General features: G+C 47.5%; 1 long non-coding RNA gene across 8 annotated transcripts in view; it reads left to right on the top strand.

Annotated features, from left to right (window-relative positions):
- LOC109284820 (uncharacterized) overlaps window positions 1-8,899 on the top strand; it is a 39,715-nt gene extending 30,816 nt beyond the window's left edge. For 6 of the 8 annotated variants that reach the window (XR_009463796.1, XR_009463798.1, XR_009463797.1 and 3 more), the window contains one exon: window positions 5,737-8,899. This is a non-coding gene — a long non-coding RNA (uncharacterized LOC109284820). The remainder of the gene's footprint in view (window positions 1-5,736) is intronic. The other 2 variants (XR_009463800.1, XR_002092400.2) reach the window with 2 other exon arrangements.
- The last annotated feature ends 1,354 nt before the right edge of the window (window positions 8,900-10,253 follow it).

Genomic DNA, 10,253 nt, shown 5'->3' with positions numbered 1-10,253 from the left:
GTAACGACCGACAGTGCTTCCTATCAGCAGCGTTTGCTGCAGTGTGACCTGCCACGGGCTGTCTATTAATGCCCTGTTTTCTGTACTTAACACTGTTACGGTTTTGTCTCTGCTTTGCAGGCGTTTTATTTTTATCGCGGTAGGGAGAGGAATGTGTGCGCCTCTGTAAGACACAGCGCGCAAAGGGCCGGTCACTTCACCTCTGTGCAAATAGCATCTTGGCACACACCCTGGAGTTGATTAAATTAGGGGGCGAAAAGCTGAATATTGCAGCATTTTTAACTTTGCATTCTTTAAATAAGCAACTACAAAACAAGGAAGCAGTCTGACAAAATTAGCAGGTCTGAAGTGCTAAAGGAATTCTCTAAGGGTCACTTGTTTATGGAAGGGGGGTTGAAAAGGACTTTTTTATTATTTTTATTAGTAGCTGTATATGTCAACATGCTATTTCCTCCATGCATTTTTGAGTCCAGATTAGCTGAAGTTTTAGGTGTTGGCAGACGTGCTACAATGGAAGGGAAATGCCAATGGAATAACTTTAAACATGATCCCATCCCTGATGATTCATTGGATGTGTTAAAGTTTCCTTTGAGACCATGTAAGCAATGCAGCGACTGGAGTGCAGAGTGCCTGTGACTCAGCTCGGTGCAAGGCAAAGGGAGGATGTCAGAATTACTCACTGGGATAGGAGGAATCTCATTTATCTATTTATAGGCAAGGCAACTGCAAGGCTGAGCTGATCTTGTATCATTAAGGAGCTGAGTTTGCCAGTTCCCAGCAGTTCCTGTTTTAGCTGTTGAACTGAAAGGCCCGATACAGGGCTCTCTTTATTTCCATTTTCAAACATTAGAAGCCCAGACCCACATTCATAGCTTCTGGCCTTTAGACAGGACAGTCAAGCCATTGAGCCTTGTCCCGCAAGCAGAAGAGGGGCTCTGAACACCTGAAAGTCTAAGATGCTCTGGGTAGGCAGCGCTCTCAGGAGGTCCTCATAAGGCCCCTAGTACTCACCCGAATGCCTGAGACTAGAGCCCAAGAGATCTGCACAGCACTGATTTTCTGTAAGCACTTTCCTTCCCAAGCTGCTGTGTCGCGACGGTCAAGTTGATCCGTGCTGTTACATAACGCTCATTGAAAAGCCCTTCCCACTGTCTGAGCCGGTTCTGTCGCAGCCCAAGCGCAGATCTCTCCCACTTGAGATAAAGCCCTGACGCCTGCCACAGGAAGCAGGGGCACGTTCTCATCCTCTTTGCCAACAGGCTATAAGAGACGCCATTCATGTAACCAACTTGTGCCTGTGGAGGGTTTATGGTGGGATCCTCTCTCCCAGGAGGGAGCCTTCCCTTACCCTCCGGGGCAAAAGAGCAGGTAAGAGCAGGATGGGGTGCAGACTAGGAGGCGTATCGGGGAGGGGTACAGCAGGGTGTTGCACCCTCCAGCTCTGATGAACTAGTCCGATGGCATCTCCTGCTGTCTGGCGCCACAAGCAGCAGAGGCCTGATGATCTTGTCAAAACAAGGGGCTCTCTTGAGAGCAGATGAGCATGGCTTCTTTCCAGTATTGGGCTAGAAATGTCTGCAGCCTTCAGAAGAGCACGAGGTGAAGAGTGGCACAAAGAAAGGGAAAGGAGAGTTTAGCTGTTCGTTGAATAGCTAGAGATGAGACCCCATTTGAAGTCCGGTTTAGAAGGGCCGTCTAACCAAATGCTGTTGGAGCATGTGAATGGCCAGCTTGGAGCAGCTTCATAGTGGGAGGACTCAGAGTGAGAGAAGTGTTGATTTGCCAGGAACAATACCCCAGCACGTTGCCACCTGCCATCCTGCATTTTAACCTCACCCAGAGTGACTGGCATGGCTGATACCCAACCAGCCACGAGGGTCTATGGGAATACTGGGAAGTAAAGGCTGGAGGGAGCCCCCTGGGTCACTGCTGCAGGCACCCACGTCCTATGATCCCTTTCAGAAACTGCTCAAGTTGCATCTTTAAAAAACAGCGTCTTGCCCACGTTGGGCCTGACATTTAGACACCTTCTAATCTCCAGCCTAAATTTGTCCCTAGCCAGTCTATAGCCAGCATGGTGCAGGGATTGTCATGGAGCTTAAACATCTTCCCTCTGGGGTGTTTCCCTCCCTGATGTATGTAGGGAGTAGTCTTCCCTCTTCCAGCCTTCACTGGGGAAGGCTAAGCAAGCCAAGCTCTTCATCCTCTCTGCTCCCCTCCTGGCCCTGCTCTGCACCTGTTCTGGTTTGAATTCATCTTTCTTGAGCACAGGTGTAATGATATCTCCTGGGACCACATTCACCTCTGACAGCCACATCAGGCTGGTGGTTCATAGTCCTGTCCCAATCAACAAATGCACCCCAGTCTTTTTTCTCCTCTTTCATTTCCAACTGATGAGTTCCCAGGTTGAAGCAGAAATTCTTGTCATTAATCCCTGCGTGTGTGCCCTTGCATACTGCACTATTGAATTTCGTTCTATTTCTATCGCTTCAGTCCTCGGCATCATCTGCTTCTTGTTCGGTGATATGCTGAACCTTTACTGACAAAGTCTTCTGCCTTCTTGTTGACAGCAAATTTCATTAGTCTAATTATGCTGCGAGTGTCACTAATGAAAAGATGAGATAAGACCAGTCCCGAAACTGGTCCTTGAGGAGCTCTGCCTGTGACCTCCCTCCAGTTTGAGAATCCCCCTTTCAACATGACCGACTGTCATCTCTCGTTTTGCTTTTCCCTGATCCACCTGATGCTCCTGTGCTAATCTCCACCTTCTGCTGAACTCCTAGTTTCCCATGTGGGACCATATCAAATGCTTTCTTGGAGTCTGGAAAACTTAGACCTAATGCATTCTCTTGGGCTAGAAAATCAAAGAGAGATCTCACATTAGTCTGGCACAACCCACATTGCATCTTATTCCATTTACACATTTACCTCCAGGTGTTTAATTATTCTTTCCTTCAAAATCTGTTCTGAACTCTTGCGTATTATTTAGGTCAGACTACCAGGGCTGTAGCTGGCCAGATCACCCTCCCCCCCATCCCTAACTTCTTAAATACAGGTACTACCTTTACTATTTTCCAAGCGTCTGGTGCCATGATGACCTGATGGAGTTGTCCAAAATCCTTGCTATAGGACCTGTGATTTTGTGTGCCAGTTCCTTCCAAGGCCTGGCGGGGGGAGGAAGAAGGGGCAATATCCAGTTGCCGTGCCTTGAATGCTTTGAGCTCTTAGATTCTGGTTTCCATCCCAGATGTGGGACTTTCCACTTCCCTACTCACTGGCCATCCTGCCTTTGTGCCCCTGCTCAACATTATCATCCTTACTGAAAACACAAGCAAAGCTTTAGCTGTCCCCACTTTTTTTTTCCCTTGGGGTCTTTTTCTTTCTCTGGCTGAAGAACCTTTTGCTATTCGTTTTAATTTCTTTAGCAAGGTCTAACTCAGTATGACTTTTGGCAATATTCGCTTTAGCCCAGTACTTCCCTGATCAGCTTTCCAATGACTCCTTTTCCCCTGCTCCTTGCAGGCTCCCTGCTTACCCTTAGCATTCATTCTGAGAAGTTTGTTCATTGTTCATGCAAATAGGTCTGGAGCTTTACCCTACAAAGTTGTTTTCCCTCCGCTTGGGATATGAATTCCAGATAGTTTCTGCACCTTTGACTTAAGAAGACTTTCCAGACCTCTTCCCACGTTCGAGTCCTTGAGCTCTTCAGCCCAGTTAACTTCACTTGCTAGGTCTCTGAGTTGCTCTAAGTTGACCATTTTGAAATCAAATGCATTTGAGTATGTGGTTATACACATACCTAAGACTGGTTCAGCCCGTCAAGTGCATTCATTACACATTTCTGTTCCTTAATTGGGATCCTTTGGAGGCTAATACGTTTAACACAGAAGCCAGTAAGAAAGAGAAGATAAAGGAACCCAAATTGCCTCTCTTTCTACATCAACACCTGTTATTATTATTACTCTTCCCCGCCATTATCCTGCCCTAACTAGCCACAGATCCCTGGTGAACATATACCATCCCACACTGGAGATCACATCTCCAAGGACATTTACCCAGTCCTGCCTGTCCCCCTGCCTTTCCAACCACCCCCAACCTTGCCAAACTCACCATCATGATCAGACTCTTACCAACAAATGCCTAATCCCACACGTGCCTATTACAACATGTGATAGCTCTCATCCAGCACACCACCGTCCCACGCAGAAGCTAGATGGGGGAAATCAAATCAGCCCTAGTCTCCAGGATGAGCTCCCACAGAAACATGATAGAGGCTAAAACACCATATCACGAGTGGGAGACCACGCTAACAAAACAACCACTCCATCTCCGACTTCACAGCTGACGTCCTTAAACAAAACCTACACAAGCCCTGTAGGCAGGCAGGCCTGGGAGCAGAAAGCCACAGCTTTACTGGACAGCAGGAACTAGGGACTTGGTTTTGTGGCTAAATAAGACTTCCTTCTCACTTCTCCCTCTGCTAACTTCTCTTTGCCCAGCGGGCGATAATGACTCACTTCTCTCTCTCAAGTGGTCATAATTAAAGTAAGCTAAAATGATTTTCTGTACTTACCCTGGACTACAACTGCTACTTTTCCAGACCTGATGAAGGGTGCTTGATGCCTAAATGTTTGTCTAACACCTCTCTCCACTCTCCAAGCTGGCCCAACAAAGATACTACACCTCACTGCACATCTTATTTTTCCTTTGATCAGGGTGATTCAGCGCCTTGCTGCCATTCGTGAGGTTGAGAAGGGCTTTTTCCGTCACTTTGCAGGCAACTGTAAGACTAACGGGGCTAGGTTTTGCAGGTGTTAAGTGTATAAATATGCAGTTAGGCACCACGCTGGGTTTTCAAAAATTCTGCAGTTTACTCACGAAACGGGGACTCGATACACCAGTTCTCAGCTGCCAGCTCAGACGCAAGCCACCCGAGCAGCCTTGGGCGAGTTGTTCAAGGGCAGATGAAGCACTTGGGTGTGTAAAGGTGCTGCTGGTCGTCCCATGAAATAAATGGGAGCAAGATGCTGTTGCGAATCCTACTAGGCTCCTGAATATCTTTTACAAGGCTGAGCCTTGTGTATCCAGGGGGTCTGTGGAGGCAATAGGAGCTTGAACCCCACAAGCTCAAGCTCTAGGCTGCTGAGTCAACCACAAAACCTGCGTCCCTCCTCTGCCACTGAAATATCAGGCAAGTTACTTGCGCTCCTTGTGCTTCTGTGCACCCCTTCTTTCAAATGGGCTGATGTACTACCCTACCTTCCCGAGCTGGATGAGGCTAGATTTATCATAAAAGACTAAAAGGCTGCTCTGATGTGGGGACTGAATAAACACTGCAAATAGACCAACTATCATTTGTAGCGGGTACGGCTGCCGTAAGTGTCTGAAAATGGCAGAAGATGAGCTGGGATAAGAAGGGTGCGTTTCGCTTCTTCTCTCCTCTAAAATACTTTGAAATCTTGGAATAATTGGGTGTATAAGTGAAATCTGCCCTCAGGCATCTCTGCTGTGAGTGACCAGAGCTTTGCTGAGCATCTCCTGACCTTGGCAGCACTACAGGAGTGGGCTTTTTTTTCCCCCTCCCTAACAGCAATCTCTTCTTGAACAGTCCCATTGCTGCAGGAAGCACAAGGCAGCCTTGTCTCCCAGGTGTCCGGACCTTCTTTTCAGGCCTGTTTATTCCTTCACTCACATTTATTTTTGGCATTGAAAGAGTAACACAACTCTGCATTAAAGGGACAGTGTGCAGCTGAAAATTGTGGCTGGAATCCTCCCTCCCAGGGAAAGGCAATGGAAAAGACCCAATAAAAGACGCAACGCTGGCAAAACCTGGTTGCTCCCGGGCACAGTTCTGCTCTTCCTACCTAGTGGAAAAGGGAAACAATGCTGACGACGATGGGGCACCCCTGGTTATCACCAGCGGAAATAAGACTAAAATCAGGCTGAAGGCAGCTTGGCTTGTTTGTGCACTGAATAACAAAAGCCTCTCTCATTTACACTGGCCTTTTATTTGAAACAGTGATTCTCAAGCAGGGTGCCGTGGGCTCCTATTAAGGGTGACACACACTGCCGGGCAGAATTTGCACGCGTCGGTGTGCAAACTGCCACACGGGATGCACAAGATAAACCCGATTTCAAATGGGACTCCACGGTGTCAAAAATGTTCTGCCCTGCTGTGGTTTTGCTGAGGTCTTTGCAACAGAAGACTTGCTCAATTATTTTTCTGCAAAAACAGTGAAAACGAAGAGGTGGTGTTTTACAAGGAGGGCCTTGAGTCTTTAACAAATTTGAGAAGCACTAATTTAGCAGAACCCCAGACCTAATTTTCCATTGTCCTGCTGAGTTGTTTTAACTGTGATTTTAGATGCCCATAGCCCATTACATTCCAGGTCACTCTTTGAAAAATCCCAGGGCTTCATTAATATCAGGCTAAGAAGGGGATTCATAACTACCAGCACACTGAGGAGGCAGCCTGCTCTAATAAGATGAGCCAGCTTTATGGGGAGAGGCTGACAGAGACCTGCATCAAGATACAGAACGAGCAGAAAATCCAGGGTCTTGAATGCACAGAAAACAGCCTTAAGCACGGAGGCAGTGATCTCCAAACTCATGGGCCCAATTCTGTCTGTTGCCACCAAAGTGGAGTAAAGGGGCTTTGGTCACAAGGTCTGGTTCATCTCTCGCTTGCACCAATATTAGACTTTGCTCTCCGTGGAGGTGCTCCCTGATTTATGCCGGTGTAACTAGAGCAGATCAAGCCCATGGGCTTCAGCAGGAGCAGGACTGTGCCTAAGAAACAGAGGCAGCGATCACAGGCCACATCAGAAATTGAAAACTTAAGGGGAGCCTGGATCTGTCTTGAATTCTGAGCATGTTCGCTGAATATTAATGATGCATTAGTTATAGCAGGGTAAGTGCTTCTGGAGTCTTGGCTGACTTTGGCAAGGGGCACTTTGAGAAGGATAAAACAGTATTTTCATTGCTGAGAGTTTTCCACCAGTGGTAAGAGGTGCCCTCTGGGACATGCAACGGACTCGGGATTGTCCTCGAAGAACTGCCGGGCTCAGGTCTCACGCTGCTGAACTGTGAACCGAAACACCCACCCCTGCTACACCAGCCGGGAGCCAGACGCTGCGCGTGCGGCAGCAGCCCAAGTGGATCTGATTCTCTCACGGAGGTAGGGGGAAGCAGCCTTCTGGAAATTTTGTGCATATAAAATACCAAAAAAAGGGAAAACAGAGGCATTGTATCAACCCTGGACACATTGAGAATTCAGTCACGTTTGTTCAGAAACTTGCAGCTTCCTTGCAATACCAATAATGATTATTTATAGCCCTCTCCGCGAGGAAATTAGTCAAGAAAAAATGAATGATTATAATGTAATACAGTCACCACTAGGGAGAAGTCTGGCTCAAGGAGCAGACAGCTAAAATACCACAATATTTTTCTATCTAGAACTATAAGGGTTAGTGTAACTAGCATTTGTGTATTTTATATATAAGTCCCAGTTCTTTTATGACTAATGCCCATTTAACAGCAGCTGAACTTCCCTGGAGTTTCTCCTGGCTTACACCCACGTGAGATGAGGTCCCAGACAATATTCTGTTTATATTTCGAATTCCATCGCCATTTGCTAACAGAGATCTGCAATTCGGCAGCAGGAGGGGTTGGAGATAAGGGAGCTCTAGATGGCACACTGGTTGTGACTCTTATTTCTATTGCAGCAGCACTGAAGAGGAGCTAGGCTCTGCACAACCCCATGGTGAGAGACGGTCATGCCCCGAAGAGAGCTCATGACCAAACTAGGCAAAGAGCTGGAGGGAAAAGAGAGACAAAGAAGGGAGAAGGAAGTGGTGCAAAGTCACAGAGCAGAGGCAGGAATAGAGCCATGGCCTCCCAATGCCTGGCCCTCAGTCCACTACTCCATGCTGCCCTCCCCGCCCCTTCTTTGCCAGATGGCTGTAAAGTGTAGATGTCGCACGCCCTCAACTGAAACCCCAGCCCAGGCTGAGAACACCTCGTGTAGATACAAGTGCTTATTGTGCGCACGGATGGGCATTTCGTACCTGTCTCCATGACCATTCCCAACCCTACCATTGACTGACTGGTCCCTTCTGAAACCAGCCTCTGTGCTCCAGGATCCCTCTGCCTTGCAGCTGACCTTGTCTGATGCTGACACTTTGATGGCGCAGCCACGTCATAACTCATAACACTTCCCATTCTCATGCGCCACAAACATTTATAGACCCGTGTCTGGAGGAGACACCAGCCTTTAGATACGCCGAGGGTCCTGTCGTAGTGCAGCTAGTCGTACGCTGTTCGGTGCTGAAATACAATTCCACCATTAATTTACACACAAAGAAGTGCTTTAGTCATTGTAATGATAATGTAATGGAGAGCAGTCCATTAACGAGGATCGGTTGTCTGCATTAGGCAAATTATTTTCCTTTCAAGTTTCCATCAGTATTAAGATATATTCATTATCTCTGTTTTATTCCCTCCCCACCTCCGCCCCACATCCCTTCTTTATCTGATTTTGGTGCATTAAAGGTACCAGTTGGGGAAACTGGGCCAACAATACTCTCTCTTCCACGGAGGTAACCTCAACGAGACGACTGGAGTTTTACAGGGTAATGGGAGGGGAGAATTGGACTGACTGTAGTTATATGTTCCCTACAGAGTCACACTGTACTAGTCTGCAGCTAACACAAAGGCTCAAGATTAAATGCAGTGTGTTTTCAAGTGGTGAAACACCCTAGCAGCAGTTGAAAGTGAAGTGGAATTCATAAATGCCTTTTTCATCTTTATCAAATTGCTATGAGGCGCAGTTATGTTCATTAATGATGTCCTTTAAACCACATTGTGAAATTCCATTAACAATAAATGCTTTAAAAATGTATGACAGGCTGTAACAGCTGATTTATTGGAGGCTAAAACTATTAACAGTGTATGCAGCCTGAGCATATTTAAGGCTATTGAGCATGCTGGAGAGTGCCGTATGATGTATTAATACATGTACTACTTAGACAGTGTAAATAAACTTTCTTCCTGGCTCTGATGGTTTGAGTTAGCAAGGTGCCCCCCAAGCTAACAGCAGTTCTCTGTCTGAGCTTTTCCACCCTACCGAAGTCCCTTAAGCACCTGTCCTACAAACAAGGGGCAGACGGTTATTGCCCACCTCGGGGTTTCTATTCAGCACCATAACGCCCAGGTGTAAAGTGGCTGTTTTTAATCAACTATGCGAACCTGCAAGAGATGATCAATCCCTTTTACCGCGGGGCACAGCTGCTTCCCATTTGCAGCCCAGAACAATAATGCCACAGGCATCCCAGAACTGCTGCATCATTTGTTCGCTGCCTGTGACCGTGTCCTGCTGCCTCAGCAGACGGATGCTTTTAAAGATGCGCTTTCTTCTTTGCCCAGGAAACTCTGAGTCAGAGATGAGATGGAGGCAGCGGGAGGGTGTGATAGATGCAGGCACAGCGGGTGACTGCATGATGCAGCAGTCCTGGACTGCTCCGGGCTGCAGGCTGGAGGAAGGGAGCTAGAGAAGGCCAGCATTTCCTCCTCCGAGCTTCTCCTCCCATTGCTGATCATCCCCCAAATCTAAAACTGCACACACGTGCTGCCCCACAGATGCCTCGGGCAGGCGTCCCATGGTTTCGAATCTGCTGTATAAAAACGCCATGTGACGATGGGCGTGCAAAACTCGTTCGAGCTGCGTAGGGTGAATTCACCAGGGATGAGCAGGCAGATCTGTCACGCAGGATGACCAGCACTCAGCGTCCGCTTGTTCCTGCCGCATGTTCCACTTACGAGGGGAGAAGCGGAGCCAATTAGCGGCAGACTGCATCCTCTGTAACGGCTCACACGCCAACTTGTTAGATTGATTATTTTCTGTCCCGGCTGAGGTTGCAGCTCTCTGATTACTTCTGACCGAATGCAACTAGAAAACACGTACTTACGTGGGCCAAGGCACAGATAGCTGGCAGCTACAGATGTTTAATGCTTCACAAGTGAAAACATGAAGTGTATCCCAAGGAGAAAAAAAAACCTTTAAGTATGTGTTTATACTCTGTGACATTTTAATTCAAGCACTTACACTGTTCAGGCCAGTGTAAACTGCTGGGTTCTTGAAGGGGAAACGCTAGATGACGTAGCACGTAGGGCACAAGAGTCCTTGTCCAGCTTTGGCTAGTCAGACGAAAACAGCCCAGACCAACGCAGGTGGGACACTGCTTGGCACCTCTCGA

This window comes from Alligator mississippiensis, chromosome 8 (genome assembly GCF_030867095.1).
Source record: "Alligator mississippiensis isolate rAllMis1 chromosome 8, rAllMis1, whole genome shotgun sequence".
Classification (NCBI taxonomy): domain Eukaryota; kingdom Metazoa; phylum Chordata; order Crocodylia; family Alligatoridae; genus Alligator; species Alligator mississippiensis.
Note: the sequence above shows the minus strand (reverse complement) of the source record. Positions and strands in the feature narration are given on the sequence as shown.